The sequence below is a fragment of the Temnothorax curvispinosus genome, unplaced genomic scaffold (genome assembly GCF_003070985.1).
Source record: "Temnothorax curvispinosus isolate PA1 unplaced genomic scaffold, ASM307098v1 QBEX01009716.1, whole genome shotgun sequence".
NCBI classification, from domain to species: Eukaryota; Metazoa; Arthropoda; class Insecta; order Hymenoptera; family Formicidae; genus Temnothorax; species Temnothorax curvispinosus.
The window spans coordinates 190,583-199,834 of NW_020219496.1; the positions used below are offsets into that span (position 1 = coordinate 190,583).

At 32.1% G+C, this 9,252-nt stretch overlaps 1 pseudogene; it reads right to left on the minus strand.

Moving 5' to 3' along the window:
* Window positions 1–292: 292 nt before the first annotated feature.
* LOC112459315 overlaps window positions 293–9,252 on the minus strand; it is a 13,740-nt pseudogene continuing 4,780 nt past the window's right edge.

The following is a 9,252-nucleotide window of genomic DNA, read 5'->3' on the forward strand; positions in this document are numbered from 1 at the left end:
TTGGGACCGTTCCTTGAAAAACGCCTTTCAAACCCTGCGGGGACAAGAAATAAACCACTACATACATACATACATATATACTTGTCTAAACACACAATTAAAGTACTATTTAAAAATTCATATTATTTATTTTTAACTTTAACACTGTATATCTCGAAAACTAGAGCAGTTATCTATATATAAGACCTATATAATTTTTCAGCGTAAAAAATACTACACCAGAAACCGCATCGTCAAATCAAAGAACCAAAGTTATCGTAATCGTACCAATTCTTATGTTACGCGACAGCAATTTAATAATAACGCTATTTTTTCGTATACGGTATAAAAAATAACCTGTAAATATTGTGGTTGAAGTCATTGTAAGACGAATACATGACTACACCACCGAAGCAAACCGACAGTGAAAAGAAGCACTGTGTGATAGCGGCATACCAGACGTCCGCCTTAAACAGTTTTTCCCAATTGGGCTTAATGAAGAAAATGATTCCGTTCACGGCACCTTCCAAGGTTACCGCCCTAATCAGTAGGAAGATCATCACGATATACGGAAATATGGCGAGGAAGTAAGCCGCCTTTCCGGAGGTCTTTACACCACGCGCTAATATTCCGCAGATGCTGCTCCAGGCGACTAAGAGACACAACGTCAGTTTCTAGTCTGGAAGGCCCAGACCATCTTCAATGTTCTCTTTCTCCTTTAGCACTGTTTTTCTGCACGAATAAAAATTCAAATAGGCACAAAGATCGTTATGATCACGGCATAAATTTATTAGGTCAACTCAGAAAGTACCATACGCAATGTGTGTGTACGTAGATTATAATTTAACACTTTGACTGCCTCGTCATCCACATTTATATGGATTACAGAGAGTTTCCGCAAAGGCCCCGTCATTCATAAATAGATTTTATTTACTCGATCAGAAGGGATTTTATTAAATATTTATAAGATCATTGTAATTGAAAACAATTAAAAAATATCATTTATATAATATTCTACAAATGGTATTAATGTAATGTGCGCTTATTACGGCGAAAGAGATAAATCTACCGTATAGCAATCGACGATGTGTCCGACTCTGCATAACTTATGTACCAATTAAGTTTGGACATGCCGAGAGTAAATGTAAAAAATCGAGGTTAATTGATGAAATATGTGATTATGATATTGTTTTTTTGACAAATACGTTATTTATTGAAATACAAAATATACTTTGATATTTATATTTGGTGACAAAATTTCTTATATTTTCTCAGAAATTTTGTAAGAATTGAGACTTATATGAAAAAATATATAAAATTCTGAAAAAATATATAAAATTTCTCAGATGCTTTCAGATGAGAATTTTTGAAATGTTTCAGTATTTGTATGAAAATTTTTGATTGATAATTATACAGATTTTCTCATATTTACTCAGATTTTTACAAAGATGTGTTGGCCCTAAAAATCTGAAATATTTTGTTATTATTTTGTCTGTTTTTCTGAAAAACGTTTCAATTCGTAAAAAAAATATGAAAAATTCTGATCATTTTGAGAAAGTCTAATTTTTATAGAAATTTTGATTAATATATAATATGAAAAAATTTGAGACATTTTTTCATCGGGGAATAAAAGAAACAAAGAAGTATCACATAACTTTTGCTTTCTACAGTCCACTTTGGCCTATAGAGCTAAAACTTATTTTCGTTTATGTAGCCTCCACAGCTGATTGTGAGCAAATTTCTGGCATTCTGTTAAGAAGTTTCAAGTCGTTTATTGTAGTGCCTCGAAATACTGGTTTTTATTTTCGGAATTAATTTCTCTTATGCGTCGATTCAGTTTATCCTATAAGCCTTTTATGGTGTCCCATGAGCGTCGAGTTGGACGCCTTAACTCTACGTTTGGTTCATCCCACAGCGCCAGTTCTGATGCTTACCAAAAATGGCCCATTTGGCATTCTGATCCGTTAAAAGATGCTCATGGCTTCATAGTTCAAGAAAGCCAGAGATCTCACCCATAATTCAATACGACTCAAATCTGGTGATTAAGGAGGCTACGTTGCGAAAATTTCAGAATTTCTTCTGTGTTTCCACATATCTTTGACACAACTTGGAAGCATGTTTAAAGCAATATTATAATTATTTATTTTGTTGATTAATGTCGACATGCATTTACTTCCGGTATGTTCAAACTTATGGCGTTTTTGATTTGCGACTCGACCTGACTCGGGTCGCATCATGTATACAGGACTCTAGCATCATTGACGTGAAATACATACATATCTGTGTATGTATTCCACGTCCATTGATGCGACCCGAGTCGGGTCGAGTAGCAAATCGAAAACGCCATTATAGTCTACTACTGTATATCGCACACCTCTCGATTTTGGACTTTTTAAAGCTCTTGTCCGAAATTAGTTTGGCAATCAAAGTATCAATAATAATGGATTACAGGAATTTATACATTTATTGCGATGTAAACTGTCTCGATAAAAATATCTTCTATTTTGCTAGGTATTCTATTTTGTAGGCGTATAAATTGTATTTTATACATCCATACGTACTTAAGTAAAATAGAGTTCTGCGGAACTCCTTATGACGGTGCCGTTGCGCACGGTGATGTTGTTCGCCGAATCTACGCAACTATCTCCCCATTCTGCTAAACATTTGGACCACGGAAGCTGCGACGCGAAGCTTTTGACCAGGTAGAATAAGGTAAGTGACATCAACGAGCAATAATAAGTACCAACAGCGATCATTGAATACATCTGTGCCCAACCGACGCCTTGGAATCCGGGTACTAAATTCGAAATTTTGTTATTATCAATGTTGCTTAGAAGAGACATTATGACATATCTAATTATAAAGAAGAAATATTTCCTTTCTCATACGCAAAATTCAAAAATCTAATTGTAAGAATTTTTGATGTCGCTAATTTAAGGATAAAATTAGAAATTCTGAAATTGCGTATCTGATTAGCGAACCAAAAGAAAAATGTGATATTCATGAATGTTTTCATAAGAAATTTTTGAAGATGCACTGAGAAAAATGTTTTAGTTGTATAGACGTATATAAAAATGCATTCTGGTCATATCAAACAGAATTCCTTATTATTGAATTTCTGTTAGTTATCTCGATATTTGTAGCTAGAATATTAGCGCCAAAAAAACTTTTTAGATATACTTATTTGACAGTATTTGGGATTATTTCACCGAATTTTATGAAAATCAGAGGGTAGACCTTTTCACAACTATATCCGAATATTTGACAGACTTAATTTATAAGTATGTGACTCATATCTTTCTGGTTGAATCTATCAAATTTCCAATTTATGCAATCAGATTTCTTTTTCCGTGTGTAAACAACCAAATATATTCTACTAGAGTGAAAAACTCTATCAAAGAAAATAAATTATAACACGAAATAAAAAAATGTTATTAAAATAAAAAAATATTTAAAGCAAAAAACGGCTAGAACTTAAAGTAGGTACTTTAATCAGATTCGAACTAACCCTTGTTTCGAGTTGCTTTTGAGTTTATTAAAATCTTTCTCATTGCATTAACTTACAGATAAATGTGTTTCCTCTAATAGCCTTAAAGTTTCTAATCATTCATTGTAACCATTCGTTCAATTTTTTATACTATTCAACAAAAATTACTTTTTCCTAACGCGAGCGTAAAATGGGCCGCTTTTTGCGCTTGTTTTGAGTGAGCAAAACGATCCATTTCGCAATGATGACGTAAAGCGTTGAAACATGGAGCCATTTCTCAACTAGTGGAGAAATGAAATTGTAAAACAAGCCCGAAAAGCGGCCTGTTTCACGCTCTTGTTACACTCAGAGAAAAAATTTGTATCAGCAATTATAGAAATTTGTGTTTAAAGCAAAGAAATTGTGGATAAATAGCGCCTCAACTATGTATAATATAGTTGTAATAACAACAATAAATAAGTTATATAAACTATAAAAAAATAGTGGCATTAACGAAAAATATATTGTGTATGCAAAAAGTATGTTGTAGTAACATGAATAATATTATCGTAGTGATATCAACAAAATTTTTAGAGTTGTCTGAAGAACTTAAAATTAAAACATTAAGGTGGTTCGATGGCTACAACAAAATTCAGAGAATTTCATGAAATTTTAATATGTTGTTCTGCAATGCAAAATAGAGTTATGTGAATTTTTGGGGAATTTTTCACCGTCCCGTTTTGAAAAAAATCTACTCCAAAAACCTAAAAAGTACAATTTTAGGAGTAGATTTATTTCAAAACGAGACGGTGAAAAATTCCCAAAAAATTCACATAATTCTATTTTGCATTCCAGAACAACATATTAAAATTGCATGAAACTGGCTGCATTTTTAACATAAGTTCTTATGGTTTTATGGGAAATGACATATTGCATATACCTTCAGAATGAAATAAGTGCAAGAAAAAATGCAAATGATAAAGAAAAAGAAATTTGCACATGTAACTTAATAATTTACAAATAAATGAGCGAAAGAAAGGGGAAGGTTACCGCACATTTCGTAGAAAAATTAATTATTAAAGCATAAATTGCTTGATTTTTCGTCTGCATAGACTGTCATGGTCGTGAACGACGTGAACAGCAGAACGCATTATACACGCGGCGACCAATCAGAGCAATCCCCTTCATTCCCACTACTTCAAACGCTAGTGCGCTGTTTCCAGAACCCCCGCGTCCCACTACTCCCTCCGATGAAGCCATCGAACCTCCTTAAGTGAAAAAGCACTACATGAAAAATAAAAATTTTAACGTAAAAAAGAATTTTATAAATAATATATATATATATATATATATATATTATACAGATTTATAATTCAAAATTAATTAATACATGTGGGTGAACACAACCTGACTGGCGATCCTTAGAAGGATCGCTGGAAAAACTCTCCTAAGCGGCCCTAGTTATAGGAATCGATGTTGAATTTTAAATACGCGAAAAGATACTGGCGATGCGCCGCGTAGCGGACGCAGGCCGAACTCTCTCGCCGCGCGAGCACGCGCTGTCACCCGCGCCAAGTTGGCTTCTGGAAGTATGCTTTACTTCAAACAAATATTTATCTAAACTGGAAAAATGTTATTGTCATATCTTGTTTTAACTATCAACTAATAGTTGACAAATATTGTTTCTGTGACTATATTTTTATAGTATTCAGTACTATTTAGTTCCTATTACTTTGGAAAACTAGTTACAAGTAGTTAAACTGCAGAGTTGCCAAAAAAATAATTGCCACAACTACTTCGATTTCTCTCAGTGTAGGAAAAATAGTATAAACAACTCGCTTCGCTCTTGCGACCAACTTCACACTCATTCAGAATCGACCACTTTTTCCACTAGTTGTACAATATACTATTTTTCGAGCACATAAACAAGAATCATTTTCCGTAATTTTCTGAACGCTGAATACTATTGCATTTGCCAAATTGCTTTATTACGTCACAATTTTAAGAAATTTTGAATTAAAGTTGCAAAAAGGGCTATTTTAGTGTATTTTGGCATATTATAATTATGATATGTGACGTGTTAGAGAAGTTTTATTGCAATCAAAATTAAGTATGTTTTATTAGGACTTTCAACCCTTAAAAATAATTTGTGTCGATGGTTAAAAAGATATTGATGATTAAAAATTATAATGATGGTCTATCTCTATGTAAATCGCAACTTTGACGCAATATCCAAATAACACATTGTATTCAAAATGACATCATTTTGACATCATATTGACCAAAAAAAATAACGTATCAGACGTGTAGTTCCGAATGACCCCTGCTTCCGATCGACCTAAAGTTTTACACATAAGTTGTTTCCGATGTGAAGAATGAAATCTGCGTCGTCCCAATAACTTCGGAAAATAAAAAAATTTTTTTTATGATAGCACTTATCAACTAAAATCGATTATATACGATATATTTGTTACTGTAAAAGTGATAAATTCGATAATTACCGGTTTTTATGCATAATTTTCAAGATACGTTGGTAAATGTGATAAATTATAGCAAAATCAATTTTACCGGTAATTGTAACCACAACTTTTTGGTAAAACTAATAAATCTTTTATTAATTTTTTGTTATAGGTAGGAAAGAGTGAATCTATTGTATTCAGGCATATACTTTTCCATTCACATAACAATTGGGTTGAGTTAGGATAGTTTTTTTGGAGATGGAGCCCTCGCAGGGGGGCAGAACCTAAAACTGCCTCCACGCATACACTTTCCACGCGAGACGAGTTGCCACATGGGTTTACAACTTTCCACGCGTGCTATATACACTATTATATATATACTATATAAATTATATTTTTTATATGTCGTATATATCATATAGAATCAATTTTATTAGTCGATAAGTCCTCATAAAATTTTTTTTTTAATTTCCCGAAGTTGGGACCACGCGTACTTTATTTCTCACATCGAGAACAATTAACTTTATGTGTAAAACTTTAAGTCGATCGGAAGCAAGGGTCATTTGAAACTATATATCCAACGTATTTAATATTGGGTCAATATAACGTCAAAATGATGTCATTTTGACTACGATGTGTTACTTGAGTAAATTCTATGTTTATCATAAATATCTTTTTAACCACAATGTCAGCAAGTTCCCCTAACAACATACTTATTAATTTTGATTAAAATGAAACTTTGCTATATTCCACGTCACATATCGTAATTATAATATGTCAAAATATACTTTAAAAAATAGCTCTTTTTGCAATTTTAACTACAAATTTTTCAAAATTGTGACGTAATAAAGCAATTTGGCAAATGTAATAATATTTAGCGTCCAGAAAATTGCGGAAAACGATTATTCTCGGTTTTATGCATTTTTTTGTTGAGCAGTGTTATTCATTGATATCAAATTAAAATATCCGAAGTAAAGAAAACTGTACAAACTTTTTTTTTATATTACACATCATGTTTCTACATGTCACTACTTGTAATAATATAGATTAGTAAGATATATTGAAAGTAATTGCTTCATTGTTTTTTATTGTTTACAACAAACTTTCTCTAATCAACCAATCTTTATTAACTTCAGCTTTTGCTAAAAAGTAGTCATTGTTTTTCACTAATAAATAAACCTGTAATTTAGTCTAATTGTATTTCCAGCAAAAATAGTTTATCTGATAATTGAATATATTTACAGCGGTTTATTAATTACTCATAAGCAAAAAATAGTCTGTACATTTCACAATTCAGTTTTAACAAAAATTTTTTTTATTAAACGGTCTGATAGATCATGGCATACTTTCTTTGTAAACTTATTGAATTTTTGCAATATCTTCAAAATTGAAGAAAATATAGTGCACGAAAATGTGTTGTGACGTCATACCTTTTGAAGTTGCCGTCATCAAAGAAACTTTAGCAAGCTATAACTCTCAAATTTAAGTTTTTTTTTTTATTCAAAAAGTACTAAAAATCGGCTTAGATTCTCTACATTAATTATGGATACCGCTTAATAAAAAAAAATGTTAAAACCGAATTCTGTTTCATCAAACACGCGAATAGTAGCATGCTCACAAAAAATAATGAAAAAAGTTTTATACGATTTTTTACTTCTGACGTTATAATTCAATGCTGTTGTAGCGAATATTCGGAAGTTTTGATAGTTTCTAATATAAGCAGGTATCTACTAGAAATTCTTTTAACATACGAAGCCGGTCCGGTTTAATTGAAAATGATATCATGTCCTTGACAGTTAAGAGTATTTAGAGTGTGACGGAACTGGAAATATGAGAAAAAAGGTGGAAGCGGAGGGGTAGAGAGAGAGAGGGGGAAGGAGGGAGGGAATTAATATGTATTATACACAGTATAAAATCATGTGTACATAGCATATGTTAAAATTTTCTTGTGTTATCAAGATTTGATTATTATTTCAATGTAAAATTAACGTACAACAGCTATGTTATTATTTTCTTAACATTTTCATGTGTTACATTTATGGCAACGTGATAACTTAATACTTTATATATGTCATTTAAAAATTAAATATTATTTTGAGTTTTTTTAACACAATTACTTAAAAAAATCAACACGTCTTAAAATTATTTTAACACATAAATAAAAGTTAAAGTAAATTTTCAAATAATCGTAAACTTTGACACACAAAATAATTAAATTGACTAAAATTAAATGCTTCTATTACACATAATTCAAGTAAAATCTGTAAAATAATTAATATCATGTATTAATATAACTTTAAAAATAAAGTCAAAAAAGCAAATATAAATGTAAAGTATTACGTCAATTAATTAACATTTCTAATTTGTCAACAAGTAACACACGATGAATGAGTCATTTTAACTTAAAATTTAGAGTGGACTTACTGGGACATGTAAAAAATGTTAAAATTACGTATTATTTTTTGCTGTGTATATATGTTTTTTAGTGCACGCGTTTAGTTATGGAGCAAATGGAGCATCTAGTAGGTATCCACAATCTTACTTGGTAAATAAGAATTTTCTATTTATAGAACTGTGCATATACATATGTAATACATATATATAAAAAATCAATTCTTAATCATCAAGAAACGATTATGAACACTGTCCGTGGAATGTTAATGTCATTATTTGTTACGTAAAGTAAAGCAAGTCTAGCTGATATCTGATTCGATCTGATCGCAAGAAACAATTATTATAACTATTGGTAAGACCCGTCTAGATCCTAATAATGGCTCAATAATAATCACACGGATATATGGAGCCGTACCTGCCCTAATAGCCAAATGCTAGCAGAATACTGGCAATATGCCAGTAGATCCAAACACGAATATGCAGCAGTCCACTGCGTCCTCATTAAACTTATTTTCCAGCAACACGTTCTGCTGCCACAATATGTAATCGCAGAAACGCAGCAGAAACCGCACAGAACAAAAAAGAAATGTCAAATCAACACTGATATACATGTATATACGTACTTATAAGAATTTCAACTTTTTACTTCTACTTTTTTTGCTTCCTCGTAGAGGAAGCTTTGTGATGGTGGAAAAAAAATGTTTCGAAATTTTAATGGAAATAGGTTTAGAATGTTCCAAAATGTCGAGAAATCACATTAGTAGAAAATGTCCGGAAGTGTGTGTGTGTGTGCGCATGTGTGCGTGTGTGCGTACGTGCGTGCGTATGGCGTGCGTACGTGCGTGCGTGCGTGCGTGCGTGTGTGTGCGTATGTGTGCGTGTGTGCGCGTATGCGCGTGCGTGCGTCTGTGTGTGTGTGTGTGTGTGTGTGTGTGTGTGTGTGTGTGTGTGTGT